The 17,005-nt window shown below is 38.9% G+C and overlaps 2 long non-coding RNA genes across 3 annotated transcripts in view; one reads left to right on the top strand and one right to left on the bottom strand.

Annotated features, from left to right (window-relative positions):
- The window catches only part of LOC144304131 (uncharacterized), a 138,936-nt gene extending 127,155 nt beyond the window's left edge, over positions 1-11,781 (bottom strand). For both annotated transcript variants that reach the window (XR_013371096.1, XR_013371097.1), the window contains exons 1-2: positions 11,622-11,781; positions 6,232-6,276 (exon numbers count right to left, since the gene is read on the bottom strand). This is a non-coding gene — a long non-coding RNA (uncharacterized LOC144304131). The remainder of the gene's footprint in view (positions 1-6,231; positions 6,277-11,621) is intronic.
- LOC144304132 (uncharacterized) overlaps positions 1-17,005 on the top strand; it is a 72,080-nt gene that overhangs the window by 43,399 nt on the left and 11,676 nt on the right. The window lies entirely within an intron of this gene.

Raw genomic sequence — 17,005 nt, 5'->3', positions numbered from 1 at the left:
TGATTATATTAAGCAAATACTAACAGATCAGAGGGGAGAAAATAATAAAATAGAAGTAGGGGATTTCACTACCAATCAGGGAACAATGGTCTTGAACTTTAGACCAATTAGAACAACATAAATAGAGCAGTCCATTCAACAGCAGCAGAATATACATTTTTCTCAAGTTCACATGATACATTCACCAGGATAGGTTACATAATTGGTTACAAAACAAGTCTTGGCAAATTTAAATTAGATACTTGGTATGATTTCAAACCACAATGATATTAAACTAGGAATCATCTCAAGATTAAACAATACACACCAGAACAACCAATGTGTCAAAAAATTCAAAAGAAAATCTAGAACTATGTTGTGCTTCCATTTGTTTAAAAATGTCAAAATCTAGGAGATACTACAAAAGCAATTCTAAGAAAAGTTTATAGTAATAAATGCCTACATTAAGAAATAAGAGAAAAGTCAGTTCAAGATGTTCAAGCGTAGGAAGATCCTGAACTCCTCTCTGACAGACAATAAACTTAAAGCTACATATAGAACAATTTCTTCTGAAAACTAGCTTAACAGTTACTCCACAGCAAAAGATAAAGAACAACATCAAAATGAGTAAGAGAAGCAGAAATGCAGTCTCATCAAAAACCCCATCTCTAGGGTGGCAACCCAACAGAGGGAAGGGGTCTCAAAAATACAGAACTTCTCCCTGAGGGGAATGGGATCTGTGCCCCACAATCTTTGTATATTTTTTATTGGAGTTCAATTTGCCAACATATAGTATAACACCCAGTGCTCAACCCATCAAGTGCCCCCTCAGTGCCTGTCACCCAGTCACCCCATCCCCAAGCCCACCTCCCCTTCCACTACCCCTTGTTCGTTTCCCAGAGTTAGGAGTCTCTTATGTTTTGTCACCCTCTCTGATATTTTCCAGTCATTTTCCCTCCTGTCCCTTATAACTCCTTTCACTGTTTCTTATATTCCCTGTATGAGTGAAACCATATAATGTTTGTCCTTCTCCGATTGACTTACTTCACTCAGCATAATACCCTCCAGTTCCATCCAGTTGAAGCAAATGGTGGATGGATAAAGAAGATGTGATATATATACACAACGGAATATTACTCAGCCATTAGGAGGCACAATTAAGAAAAACACAAGAATTAGGGTAAGGTTAATTGATAAGATTCATTGCCCACATAGGGTCAGCCCTCAAGACTGTTTCTAGGTGTTAGGTGAAACAGCTACCTCTCCCAAACAGATTCAAACAAAATGAAGAAACAGGGATAGGTTATAAACAAAAGAATAAGACAAAGCCCCAGGGGAAAAAAATATATTTAAAGAGAGAGAAGTAATTTACCTGACAAAAACTTAAAAAAAAAAAAAAGACTTCAAAGCAATGGTCATAAAGATGCTTATCAGATTTGGGAGGATAGATGAACACAGTGAAAACTTCAACAAAGAAAAAGAAAATAAAGTAGCAAACATGGCAGAGCTAAAGAATGAAACACTGAACAGAAAAATACACTAGAGGTGTTCAACAGCAGAGTAGATGAAGCAGAAGAATTAGTGATATGAAAAATAAGATGGCAGAGCTCACCCAAACAGAGCAGCAAAAAGAAAAATTAAAAAGTAAGATAGCTTAGGAAACCTATGAGACAATATCAAGGGGAAGAACATTCACATTATAGGGGTCCTAAAAGGAGAGGAAAACAAAGGGGCAGAAAAGTTATTTGAAAACTTCCCTAATATGGGGAAGAAAACACATCTAGGTCCTGGAAGCCCAGAACTTTCCAAACATGATAAATCCAAAGAGACCCACACCAAGACACATTTTAATTAGAATCTTACAGTTCAGCTTGAAATCCAGCATTGTGATGCCCTCAGCTTTGGTTCAGACAAAATATTTTTCTCTTGTCTAACTATTGACAACTTGTTATGTACAAGTGAATACATAAGACTATCACCAGATTTCTCAGAAATTTTGCAGACCAATAGTTAGTGGCATGATAAATTCAAAACGTTGGAAGTAAAAAAACTTCCAACCACTATTATTCTATCCAGCAAGGTTATAATTCAGGTTTGAAAAGAATATAAAGAGTTTTCCAGAGAAGAAAATGCTAAAGGAGTTCTTCACCACTAAAGTTGCCCTATAGGAAATGTTAAAGAAAGCAGAAAAGAACACTAATTAGCAATAAAGCTTGAAGTTAGTAGAAGGAAGGAAATAATAAAGATTACAGTGGAAGTAAATGAAATAGTATCGTTGATCTTTTCTCGCCTTTTAATCTTTAAGAGCTGGTTCTTTGAAAAGATCATTGAAAAACCTTTAGCCAGGCTCATCAAGAAAAAACACTCAAAATCAGAAATGAAGATAAATTACACCAACACCAGAGAAATATAACAGATTATGAGACTACCTCACAAAATTATATGCCAACAAATAAAGAACCTAGAAGAAATGGATTAATTCCTAGAAACAGTCTTCTAAGACTGAATCAAGAAGATATGGATGACCAATTATTAACAAATTAAATCAGTGAAAAACAATGAAAACAAAAATTCAGTAGCTTTACAAGTGAATTCTACTAAACTTTTTAAAAGTGTTTATTCAAAATCTAACTAGTGAACATACAGTGTAATATTGTTCCAGTGTACAATATACTAAAATTTCAAGAAGAGTTAATACTTATCCTTCTTCTTCTTTTTTTTTGAATAGTTAGAATGAGAGGAGGAAAGAATGCTTCCAAATTCAATGAAGCCAGCATTACCTTGATATTGCAACTGGACAGAGACACTACAACAAAACAAACACTGTAGGCCAATATCTCTGATGAACATAGATGCAAAAGTCTTCAAGAAAATAAACAGAATTCAACAATGCATTAATAGGATGACCCACCACAGTCAAGTGTGATTTAATGCAGGAATACAATATGGTTTAACATCTGCAAATCAATCAATATGATACGCCACAGTAACAAAAAGGATAGATGCATTGCAATTGATGCAGAAAAAACAATGGACAAAATTCAAATCCATTTATGATAAAAATGCTCAAAAAGTAAGGAAACATACCTCAACATGATTGAGGCTGTATATGACAAATCCACTTCTAACATCATAGTCAGTGGTGAAAAACTGAAAGGTCTTCCTCTCAAATCAGAAGGAATACAAGGATATCCACTCTCACCAATTTTATTCAACATAGTGTTGGAAGTCCTAGCCACAGCAACCACATAAGAAAAATGAAAACATCCAAATTAATAAGGAAGAAGTAAAACTATCCCTATTGGCAGCTGACACACTATATATACAAAACCTGAAAGGCTCCACCCCAAAATTATTAGAACCAGTAATTCAGTAAACTTATAAATACAAAATAAATAGATAGAAATCTGTTACATTGCGATACATTAATAATTAAGTAGCAGAAAGGAATTAAGAAAACAATCCTATTTATAATTACACACACACCCCCAAAATACCTAGGAATAAATTTAACAAAGGAGGTCAAAGATTTACACTCTGAAAACTATAAGACATTGATGAAAGAAATTGAAAATGACACCAAGAGATAGTGAAAGACACCCCATGTTTATGGATCAGAAAAATTAATATTGTTAAAGGTCCATAGTACCCAAAGCTCTAAAGATTCAATGCAATCCTCATCAAAATACTAAGTATTTTTCACAAAATAGATAAAATAATCTCAAAATTGGTATGAAACCACAGAATACCTGGAACTACCAAAGCAATTTTGATGGAGAAGAACAAAGCTGTAGGTATTACAATCACAGATTTCAAGATAAACATCTATAGTAATCAAAACAGTATGGTGCTGGCATAAAAATAGACACAGAGGTCAATGGAAAAGAAGATAAATAAACCCATGTATATATGATCAATTAATCTATGACATCAGAAGTAAGAATATACAATGGGGAAAAGACTGTCTCTTCAATAAGTGGTATTGGGAAAACTGCACAGCTACATGGAAAAGAATGAAACTGGATCACTTTTTAAAACAATATACAAAAATAAACTCAAAATGGATTCAAGACCTCAATGTCAGACCTGAAACCATAAAACTCAAAACATAGGCAGTACTCAATTGGACATCAGCCTTAGCAACATTCTTATGAATATGTATCTTCAGGCACACACACATAAGAAAAGTAAAAATAAACTATTAGGACTAAATAAAATAAAATAAATTTTACACCACAAAGGAAACAAACAAAATGAAAAGACAACTTGATGAATGAAAAAAGATATTTGCAGATAAATCCAATAAGGTGATAATACCTGAAATAAATACAGAATTCATACAATGCAACATGAGAGAGAAAAGAGAGAGAGAAAGAAATCCTGATTGGAGAAACAGGTAGAGGACCTGAATAGACATTTTTTTAAAGAAGATATACAGATAGTCCAAGATTCCCAATATCACTAGTTACAGGGAAATAGATATCAAAACCATTATAGGTTTTGCCAGAATAGGCTAGTATCAAAAGGACAAGAAATAATAAGTATAGATAAGGATGTGGAGAAAAGGAAACCCTCATGCATTATTGGTGGGAATGTAAATTGATGCAACCATTGTGGAAAACAGTATGGCTCTTACTCAAAAAATTAAAAAATGAATTACCATATGATCCAGTAATTCCACCAGTGGGCATATACCCAAAGAAAAAACACTAATTTGTAAAAGATATATGTACTCCTATTTTTATTGCCAGCATTATTTACAAAAGCCAAGATATGGAAGCAACCCATGTCCAGCAATAGATGAATAAAGATGTGATGAACATACATACATGTGTGTGCGCATGCTGGAATATTACTCAGCTGTAAAAAAGAATGAGAGCTAACCATTTGACAATATGGCTAGACCTGTAGGTTATAATGTCAAGTTATTTGTCAGTCAGGGAAAAACAGATACAATATGATTTCACTTATATGAAATTTATTTCATTTAACAAATGAAAAAAAGAAAAGAAAAAAATCAGACTTTTAAATACAAAAAAACAGACTGGTGGTTGCCAGAGGGGAGGTGGGTGAAAGGGATGGGTGAAATAAATAAGGAGGATTAATAATACAGTTACCTTGTTGAGCAATAAGAAATGTATACAATTGCTGAATCATTTTGTACACCTGAAACTAATGTAACATCATGTTAATTACACTTCAAAAAAATTAAAAGAATACTTTTTAAAGTAGTGATGAAGACTCATTTATATGCTGCTTACAATAGACTCAACTCAAATGTAAGGACATAAGCTGAAAGTTAAGGGATAGAACAGGTATTTCATAAAAAATGGAAACCAAAAGTAGCTATACTTAGAAAATAGACTCTTATCATTAGATAATGTTCCTCTTTGTCTTTCAAACAAATACTGTAATTAAAAAGTCAAACAAGAAGATGTGACATTGGTAAATATTTACTTACCCAACATAGAATTATCTAACTATATAAAGCGAACATTTAACAGATCTAAGGGGAGAAATTAACAACAAAACAATGATAGTAGGAGACCATAATACCCCCTCTTAAATCAATGAATAAATAGATCATTCAGACGGAAAATCTGTAATGGGGATCCCTGGGTGGCTTAGCGGTTTAGCGCCTGCCTTCGGCCCAGGGCGTGATCCTGGAGTTCCGGGACTGAGTCCAACATCAGGCTTCTGCATGGGGCCTGCTTCTCTCTCTGCCTGTGTCTCTGCTTCTCTCTCTTCTCTCTCTCTCTCTCTCATAAATAAATAAATAAATAAATAAATAAATAAATAAATAAATAAAATCTTTAAAAAAAGAAAATAAAATCAGTAATGAAACATCAGCCTTAAATGACATGTTAGGCCAGATGGATTAAATATATATGGAAAATTCCACCCAAAGGCAACAAAATATACATTAAGTGCACACAAAACAGTCTCCAGGATAGATTATATGTTAGGCCACAAAACAAGTCTCAATAAATTTAAGATTGAAATCATATCAAGCATTTTTCCAACCATAATTATATAAAGCTAGTTATCAATTACAAAGAGAAAACTGGAAAATCATGAATATATGGAGATTAAACAACACGCTACTTTAACAACCAGTGGGTCAATGAAGAAATCAAAGAAGAAATTTAAAAATACTTTGAGACAAATAAATATGAAAATATAGCATGCCAAAAATCTATGGAATGTAGCATAGCAATTCTGAGGGGAAGGACTATAATGATACAAGCTTACCTCAAGAAAGAAGAAAAATCTCAAATACACAATCAAATGTTATACCTAAAGGAACAAGAAATGAAGCCAAAAATTAGAAGAATGGAAATAATAAAGATTAAAGCAGAAACAAATGAAATGGTGAGTTACCAAAGATTTGCCAATCTTATCTTTTCAAAGAACCAATTCTTAGTTTGATTTTTTTTATATTGTCACTTTAGGCTCTAAGAAAAAGATGACTGAAAGTTAGAAATTACAAATGATAAAGAAATGGAAAAGACATATAATTGTATATAGTAGTCTCTTATAGTCAAAAAATTGGAAAACATGGAAGAAATAGGCAAATTGCTAGAAACAAAATCTTCCAAGAATGAATCATGAAGAAATAAAAAGTCTAGACTGGTAAAATTCACCAGTAAAGCCATCTGATCTTGGAGTTTTATTTTTTGGAGTTTTATGATTACTAAGTCAATCTCTTTATTACTAACCAGACATTTGAAGAATATGCAAAACGTATCCTTCTCAAACTCTTCCAAAAAATTAAAGAGTAGGGAACATTCCCAAACTCATTTTACAAGATCAGTATTACCTCCACACCAAAACCAGACAAGGACACAATGAAAAAAAAATCACAGGCCAGTATCCCTGATGAACATTTTTGTTGAGAATTTTTGCATCATTAGCCCACTGAAGTCAACAACACATTAAAGGGATCATATGCTATTATCAAATGGGATTTACTCCAGAAATACATGGGTCTAGATGCACAAATAAATCATGATACACCACATTAACAAAATGAAAGATAAAAATCATATAATCATTTCAATAGGTAGAGAAAAAGCATTTGATGAAATTCAATGTTCATTTATGGTTAAAAATTGCTCAACAAAGTAGGTATAGATGAAAAGTACCTTATATAATAAAGGCTATGTAACATAAGCCCCCAACTAATGTTATACTCAAGGGTAAAAAGCAAAAAGCTTTTTCTCTAAGATCAAGATAAGGATACCCACTGAAATAGGAAGAGAAAATCTGAACAGCTCCATAACTAGCAAGGAAGTGGAAACAGTAATCAAAGTCTTCCAAAAAACAAGAGTCCAGGCCCAGATGGCTTCCACCAAACATTTAAAGAGAACTAATACTTATCCTTTTGAAGCTGTACCAAACAATAGAAATGGAAAGAAAACTTCCAAACTCCTATGAGGCCAGCATTACCTCAATCCTAGAACCAGACAAAGACTCCACCAAAGGGAAGGGGAAGTACAGACCGATATCCTTGATGAACATGGATGCAAAAGTTCTCACCAAGATACTAGCCAATAGGAGCCAACAGTACATTAAAAGGATTACTCGTTGAGACCAAGTGGGATTTATTCCTGGGCAAGAGTAGTTCATTATTCACAAAAAAATCAATGTGGTACAGCACATTAATAAAAGAAAGAACAAGAACCATATGATCCTTTCAGTTGATGCAGAAAAGGTATTTAACAAAATACAGCATCCTTCCTTGGTTAAAACTCTACAGTGTATGGACAGAGGAAACATACCTCTATATCATAAAAGCCGAGAGGCGGGGCAAGCTGGTGGAGGAGTAGGGTCCTCAGCTCACGCCCCACCAACTCACCTGGGTAACTTTCAAATCATCCTGAACACCCACAGATCCTACCTGAGATTTAAAGAGAGAACAGCTGGAACGCTACAGAGAGGAGGGATTTCACTTCTAACAAGGCAGGAAGGCGGGAAAAAATTAAAAAGAATCCAGTGGCGGGGGGGCGCGAGGAGCCGGTCTAAGGGGGGCGGCGAGAGCCTGGGCCAGGAGAGCCCAGCCCCGGGGACGGGGAACTTTAACAACCCGCACCGGCTTCCCAGACAGAAAGGCGCTGAGCAGGGAACCCGGGCAGATCCCCAGGGCGGCAGGGACACCTCCAGTGTCCCGGGGTCACCAGCAGAGGAGGTGCGCCCGGGGAGAGCGCACCCACCACCCACCCCGCAGCCGATGTCGGGAAAGGGCCGGAGCGTGGCGGGGCCTCGGGGAGAAGCCGGTGGGGCAGGGGGCTCCTGGCGGAGGGGCTGCGCCCCGCAGGATTCCAGGAGCAGGATTCCAGCAGCACAGGCCCCGTCCCGGGGCGCCGGGGACACAGCCCAGGATCCTGCGCTCCCCCCGGGACAGACGGAGGCGGGGAGGGCACAGGACGGTGAGGACGCTCCTGCCACCAGGCGCCCCCGAGCTGTGCAGCTTAGCGCCCGGCCCCGGGAGCATCCAGGCCAGTGCGGACTGGGAGACTGCGGGTGGTTACTGCGGGAGCTGACTCCAGGGCTGGGGACCTGGCCGCCGCCAGTGGTGTTCCTCCCGGTGTCGCCGTGTGCCTGGGACGGAGCGGGCCGCCAGGGAACAGGGCCTCATGGGGTAAACAGCTCCCAGCAGCGGGGGTGGGGGGAGCATCTCCCCCAGGTGCGCACACCTGAGAATCAGCACAGCAGCTGCTCCCCCAGAAGACCAGCTGGGAGAATAGGGGAAGAGCAAGTTCTTGACCGAGCAGTGCTAGAAAGCTCCAGGGGAAGTCGACGGATTTACAGTGTATAGAACCCGAGGGTAGCCCTCTTATTTTTTTCTTTCTTTTTCCAGGACAACTCATTTTTTATATCAGACTGTAATTTGCAATTTTTTGTCTCTTTTCCCACCTTAACTACAATATTTTACCACCTCTTCATTTTTAAGTTTCCTCCTTTTTGACTTACACATTTCTACTATTAAAGGTCCTAGATATATTTTCCATTTCTAGATTCCCTTCAACATACTCAACCTAATTTTGGGAGATATACAAGATATGCTTTTTTTATTTTGTGTTTTTTTATTTTCTCTGCCTCATTTTGTTCTATAATGGCAGAAGTTAATACCTTCTAAAACATGACCAGCATGCACCCAGAAACAAGTGGTATACCATACGGGTTCATTCTGTGAGATTATATTCTCTCCTCATTCCCGTTTTCCCCCCTCTTTTATCTCATTTATGTTTTTGAAGGTAAATGTTGGAGCTTTCTACAAGTATTTCTGGTATATAAATTTGGGACTGAGCATCTTCTAACATACAGAACTTAATATACTCAGAACCAAGAGGATCACCCTCCTACAGGACCCTCAGATAGACTACATTCTCCCTCCACTACAACTTAGTCACCACCACCATCTCCCAGTACCCCCCCCCCCGCTTTTTTTGTTCTTCTCTTTTTTCTTTTTTCTTTTTTCTTTTTTTTCCCTCTTTACTTTTGCTTTTTTCTCCTTTTTTTCTCTCTTTTTTTTCTTCTTCTTTGAGATTCTTGGCCTTTTATTTTTATTACTTTGCTTTAAAATTTGTTTTTCACATTAGTGGTCCTTTTGTTTTATTTCATTCTGATCTTTGTTTTCAATTTCGGGTCTCTGATCTCGGCAAAATCATCTAGGGTGAAATTTACTAAGGTCATGGTTGATATTCTTGACTCAGCCTGCTCTTACAGCCACTCTGCACTGAACAAAATTACTAGAAGGAAAACTCACCACAAAAAAAAAAGAAGAAGAAGAAGCAGACACATTACTCTCTGCCACAGTTACAGAATTTGGATTACAATTAGATGTCACAAAGCCAATTCAGAAGTACAGTTATAAAGCTACTGGTAGCTCTGGAAAAAAGCATAAAGGATTCAAGAGACTTCATGACTGCAGAATTTAGATCTAATCAGGCCAAGATTAAAAATCAATTAAATGAGACGCAATCCAAACTGGAGATCCTAACGATGAGGGTTAATGAGGTAAAGAGTGAGCAGCATAGAAGACAAGTTGATGGCAAGGAAGGAAGATGAGGAAAAAAGAGACAATTAAAAGACCATGAGGAAAGGTTAAGGGAAATAAATGATAGCCTCAGAAGGAAAAATCTTCAAATAATTGGGGTTCCAGAGAGAACCGAGTGAGACAGAGGGCCAGAAGGCATATTTGAACGAATCATAGCTGAGAACTTCCCTAACTTGGGGAGGCAAACAGACATTCAGATCCAGGAGATAGACAGGTGCCCTCCCCCAAAATTAATAAAAACCGTTCAACACCTCGACATTTAATAGTGAAACTTACAAATTTCAAAGATAAAGAGAAAATCTTTAAAGCAGCAAGAGACAAGAGATCCCTAACTTATATGGGAGAGACATTAGATTAACAACAGACCTCTCCACAGAGACCTGGCAGGCTAGAAAGGGCTGGCAGGATATATTCAGGGTCCTAAATGAGAAGAACATGCAGTCAGGAATACTTTATCCAGCAAGGCTCTCATTCAGAATAGAAGGAGAGATAAAGAGCTTCCAAGATAGGCAGAAACTGAAAGAATATGTGATGACCAAGCCAGCTCTGCAAGAAATATTAAGGGGGGACTCTGTAAAAGAAAGAGGAAGTCCAAGGAAACAATCCACAAAAACAGGACTGAATAGGTATTATGATGACACTACATTCATATCTTTCAATAGTAACTCTGAACGTGAATGGGCTTAATGATCCCATCAAAAGACTCAGGGTTTCAGACTGGATAAAAAAGCAAGACTCATCTATTTGCTGCCTACAAGGGACTCATTTTAGACTTAAGGACACCTACAGCCTGAAGAATATGTACAAATCAATAACAAATTTGATTTTGGGAGGGAACTAGGGACGATGGTAGAGTAGGCAGTTCCTGAGCTCACCTTGTTCCATGGACACACTGAGCCAATACCTACATCTATGCAATAAGCTCTGAAAATCACCTAAAGACTTGAAGAATAGATTTTCCACAGCTATTTGTTGAGAGCAGGCCACATATATAAGGAGATGCTATCAGGAACCAAACCCAAGTGCAACTAACCACAAACAGGAGGGCCACACAAGCATGGAGGAGCAAGATCAGACCCCACACTAGGCACCCCAAGCCTTGGGGACCCATCCTAGAAGACAAGTCCTCATATTTAGCTATGTAAAATCAATGGAACTTAAGCCCTGCTGATTTTTAAAGCTCTCTGAATTAACTCCAGGAAAGCCAGAAGGAAACTGAGTTTGCACTCTCAAAGCGCCAGTAACATCAATAACTCAGTTAAGTCAAAGCATTTGTGATATATATGAATAAAATGAGTAATCTTAGAACATATGCCAGAGGGCAGTAATCTGTAGGAGATTTCTCTGGATAATCTGACAGATGCCATTTTTCTTCCCCTCTCCCAGGCTAGATAGCACTGTGTGCCCAGCCCTGGCATTCCCCTTCAGGTCTGTCCCACCCAATGTAATGGCCTCAGCAAACATGGCTCCAAAGCAGGTCCTGCCCCAAACACCTGGTGGGTAACCCAAGCTAGGACCACTACTACCCCAAAGTGATTACTGCCTTGGAGATAAGGGGAGATAAGTCCACATACTTACACACCTGTAGTTTCTGCAGCTGAGTCTCTTAGCTGACTATACAAGGAGCAAGCTCTTCCATTTGTTGTGCCCATAGCTATAGTAAAAGCTAATTTCAGACAGCAAAATAGTACCACCCCTGCCAACCAATGAGCCAGGCCTCTCAAAACTACAGGGAACCCTGCCTAGTGTTCCCGCAGCAGACAATGTGAGTTATTGCAGCTGGCTGGGCTAAAGGCCAGCCCCTTTAGCCAGTGCATCCACAGCAAGCATGGCTTAGGCACAAAAAGAGAGTGAATGCACACTCAAGGAAACACCCCTGGTTCTGGTCTTTCTTGACAAGACGACATAGGTGATCTAATACATAGAAACAGACAAAATGACGATACAGTGGAATATGTCCCAAATTAAACAAAAAAAAAAATGAAGGAAAAAGAGCTAAATGAAACAGATAAGCAATAAATCTGATGAAGAGTTCAAAGTAGGGCAGCCCGGGTGGTTCAGTGGTTTAGAGCCGCCTTCGGCCCAGGGCCTGATCCTGGAGACCCGGGATCGAGTCCCATATCAGGCTCCCTGCATGGAGCCTGCTTCTCCCTCTGCCTGTGTCTTTGCTTCTCTCTCTGTGTGTCTCTCATGAATCAATCAATAAAAATTTTTTAGAAGAGTTCAAAGTAATGGTCATAATGATGTTAACTGGGCACAACAACTTCAACAAAGAAAATGTAAGAAAGAACCAGTCAGAGCTGAAGAATACAATAACTGAAATGAAAAATACACTAGAGAACCAACAGATTAGAGAATGCAGAAGAATGGGAAATTAACTGGACAATGGTGATCTTGGAAATCAGCTAAGCTGAAGAGCAAAGAAATTAAAAGTGAGAATAGGTTAAGGAAACTGTGACATCAAGTGTAATAACATTTATGTTATAGGCATCTCAGAAGGAGGACAGAGAGAGTCCCTAACAGCATTAATCCAAAGATGTCCACAACAAGACTCATAATAATTAAAATGGCAAAAAGTAATGATAAAGAGAATTTTAAAAGCACCAAGTGGGGTATGGGGGCACCTGGGTGGCTCAGTTGGTTAAGTGTCTGCCTTTGGCTCAGGTCATGATTTAGGGTCCTGGGATTAAGCCCTGCCAGGCTCCCTGCTCAGTGAGGAGTCTGCTTCTGTCTCTCTTCTGCACCCCCTCTCTTGTTCATATTTGCTCACTCTCTCAAATCTTTAAATAAAAATAAAAGCAGCAAGAGGAAGGAAAACAAATACATACAAGGGAAACATCATAGGGCTATCACCTGGCTTTTTAGCAGAAACTTTGCATGAGAGAAGGTAGTGAGTGACATGATGCATTCAAAGAGCTAAAGGAAGAAAACCTACAACTAAAAAAAAAAAAAAAAAAAAAAAAAACCTACAACCAAGAATATCTGGCATGGTTATCATTTCAGTTGAAGGAAAGAGAAAGAGTTTTCCAGACATACAAAAGTTAAAGAAGTTCATCACCACTAAACCAGCCTTTGAAATAAAGACAATTCTTTAAGTGGAAAAAAAATGGTCATAACTAAAAATAAAAATCAGGGATCCCTGGGTGGCGCAGCGGTTTAGCGCCTGCCTTTGGCCCGGGGCGCGATCCTGGAGACCCGGGATCAAATCCCACATTGGGCTCCCGGTGCATGGAACCTGCTTCTCTCTCTGCCTGTGTCTCTGCCTCTCTCTCTCTCTCTCTCTATCATAAATAAGTAAATAAAAAATTTTAAATAAAAAATAAAAAATAAAAAAAATAAAAATCATAAAAGAAAAAATTTCACAGATAAAGGCAACCATATAGTAAAGGTAGTAGATTAATTACTTATAAACCCAGAATGGAACTTATAACACAAAAGTAGTAAAATAAGTTCTATTAAAAATAGTCAAGAGATACACAAAATAAAAATGTAAAATGTCATATACATAAAACGTGGAGAAAGGAATAAAAATTTAGTGCTCTTAGAATATGTTCAACCTTAAATGACTACCAACTTAATAGAGACTTCTACATAAATTGGATATTATAATAAATTCAAAGATAACCACAAATCAAAAACCTCTAACAGAAACACAAAACAGAAAGAAATCCAAGGATAAAACTAAAGAAAACCATCAAACCACAAGGGAAGAGAACAAGAGAAAAAACAATGAAGAGCTACAAAAACAACCAGATAACAATGAACAAAATGACAAAGAAAATGTAAATGGATTAAATGCTCCAATCAAAAGATGGAAGATGATAATGGATTTAAAAACCCCACCACCATCAATCTGTACACTGTGTGCAACAGACTCACTTCAAACTTAAAGATACATATAAAATGAAAGTGAAGGGATAGAAAAAATATTCCATGAATAATGAAATAATTTTTAAAAACCAGGGTATCATTACTAACATCAGATATAACAGACTTTACTTTTTAAATTGTTTTATTTAAATTCTATATGCCAACACATAGTATAACACCCAGTGCTCATCCCATCAAGTGCCCTCCTCATTGCCCATCCTCCAGTTACCCTATCCCCCACCCACCTCCCCTTCTGCAACTCTTTGTTTCTCAGACTTAGGAGTTTCTCATGGTTTGTCTCCCTCTCTAATTTTTCCTCACTCAGTTCCCTTCCTTTCCTTTAAGATCCCTTTCACTATTTCTTATATTCCATGTATGAGTGAAATTATATGATAATTGTCTTTCTCTGATTGACTTTTTCACTCAGCATAATACCCTCCAGTTCCATCCATGTCGAAGCAAATGGTGGGTACTCGTCCTTTCTGATGGCTGAGTAATATTCCATTGTATATATAGACCACATCTTCTTTATCCATTCATTGGTGGAAGGACATCATGGCTCCTTCCACAATTTGGCTATTGTGGATCTTGTTGCTGTGAACATTGGGGTGTAGGTGTCCTGGCATTTCACGACATCAGTATTTGGGGGGTAAATACCCAGTAGTGCAATTTCTGGGTCATAGGGTAGCTCTATTTTTAACTTGAGGAGCCTCCATAGTGTTTTCCAGAGTGGCTGTACTAGTTTGCATTCCCACCAACAGTGGAAAAGGGTTCCCCTTTCTCCACAACCTCTCCAACATTTGTCGTTTGCTGTCTTATTAATTTTTGCCATTCTTACTGGTGTGAGGTGGTATCTCATTGTGGTTTTGTTTGTATTTCCCTGATGGCAAGTGATGTGGAACATTTTTTCATGTGCTTGTTGGCCATATGTATGTCTTCTTCGGAGACATGTGTGTTCATGTTTTCTGCCCATTTCATGACTGGATTGTTTCTTGGGTGTTGAGTTTGATAAGTTTTTCATGGATCTTGGATCCTAGCCCTTTATCTGATACATTTCCAAATATCTCCTCCCATTCTGTAGGTTGCTTTTAGTTTTGTTGATTGTTTCCTTTGCTGTGCCGAAGATTTTTATCCTGATTAAGTCCCAATAATTCATTTTTGCTTTTATTTCCCTTGCCTTCATAGATGTGTCTAGCAAGAAGTTGCTGTGGCCAAGTTCAAAAAGGAGACATAACAGACTTAAAAAACACTGTAGCAAGACACATAGAAAGGTATTACATAATGATAAAGCACTCATGGAACACACTCCAAAATCAATCACATGTTAGGACACAAATCTAGTCTCAATAAATTTAAGATAGAAAAGATGCTTAATATAATTTTAGTCTACAACAATATGAAACTAGAAATAAATTACAAAAAAATCTGGAAAGAACACACATACATGAAGGCTAAACATGCTACTGAGTGATGAGTCAACCAAGAAATCAGAGGAAACCAGAAAATACACAATAGTCCAAAATCTTTGGGAAGCAGCAAAAGCAACTCTAAGATGGAAATTTATGATGTTACAGGCCTGCCTCAAACAAAAAATCTCAAGTGAACAACCTAACCTTACATCTAAAGGAGAAAGAAAGAAGAAAGAAAGAAAGAAAGAAAGAAAGAAAGAAAGAAAGAAAGAAAGAAAGAAAGAAAAAAAGAAAGAAAAAAAGAAAAGAAAAGAAGAGAAGAGAAAAGAAAAGAAAAGAAAAATCTAGGGGAAAAAAAAGAACAAAGCCCAAAGCTGGGAGGAAGAGGAAGATAATACAGATTGGAGCAGAAAGAGAGACAAAGAAAAAGGAGCAATAAAACTGGAGCTTATTCTTTGAAAAGAAATAAACAAAATTGATAAATCTTTAGCCAGAATCATCCAGAAAAAAAAGAATAGAGGACTCAAAAATCAGAAATGAGAGAAAAATAACCAACACTACAGATGTAAGGAATTAGAGGTGATTATGAAAAATTACATGCCAAAAAATCGGGCAACCTAGAACAAATGGATAAATTCCTAGAATTTACATTCTGAATCAAAAGAAACTGAAATCAGAGGAGGCAAGGCAAGATGGCAGAAGAGTAGGGCCCCCAAGTCACCTGTCCCCACCAACTTACCTAGATAACTTTCAAATCATCCTGAAAACCTGCGAATTCGACCTGAGATTTAAAGAGAGAACAGCTGGAATGCTACAGACAGAAGAGTTCGCGCTTTTATAAAGGTAAGAAGATGGGGAAAAAAATAAAGAAATAAAAAGCAGGGGATCCCTGGGTGGCTCAGCAGTTTAGCGCCTGCCTTTGGCCCAGGGTGTGATCCTGGGGTCACAGGATCGAGTCCCGCATGGGGCTCCCTGCATGGAGCCTGCTTCTCCCTCTGCCTGTGTCTCTGCTTCTCCCCCTCCCTTTCTCATGAATAAATAAATAAAATCTTTTTTTTAAAAAAAAGCATCCAAGTGGGAGGGGCCCCGCGAAGAGCCGGGCTAAGGCAGGTGCCCCCAGGACAGGAAAGTCCCGCCTGGAGAAGCAGGAGCTTCACCAATCTTCCCGGATGGAAAGGCGCTTGCAGGGAGCTCAGGCAGGATCCCAGGAGGGCGGGGGTGCCCTCAGGCTCCCAGGGGCACTAACAGAGCACCTGCGCCCTGGGGAGAGCAGCCACACCACCTGCACCGGAAAGGGCTGGCGGCACCCAGGGGACCCCAGGAGGAGCCAAGCCTCTGCTGGGGCAGCAGCTCTGCGCGGAGGGGGATACGCGGCCTGGGAGCAGCTCAGGCGGCGGCTCAGGTGGCAGCTCCGCACAGAGGGGCCTGCGGAGACCAGGGCACCAGGGGACACAGCCCAAGATCCGGCGCTCCCCTCGGGACAGACGGAGGTCGGGAGGACACAGGACAGTGAGGACGCTCCTGCTGCCCGGAGGCCCCGAGCTGTGCAGATCAGCGCCCCCGCCCCCGGAGCATCCAGGCCCCAGCAGACTGTGAGCTGCAGTAGTGACTGCGGGAGCTGACTCCAGGGCTGGAGAGCTGGACGCTGCCAGTGTTGTTGTCCCTCCTGGTGTCACCTTGTACCTGA

This window comes from Canis aureus, chromosome 33, assembly GCF_053574225.1.
Source record: "Canis aureus isolate CA01 chromosome 33, VMU_Caureus_v.1.0, whole genome shotgun sequence".
In the NCBI taxonomy this organism is placed as follows: Eukaryota; Metazoa; Chordata; class Mammalia; order Carnivora; family Canidae; genus Canis; species Canis aureus.
Note: the sequence above shows the minus strand (reverse complement) of the source record. Positions and strands in the feature narration are given on the sequence as shown.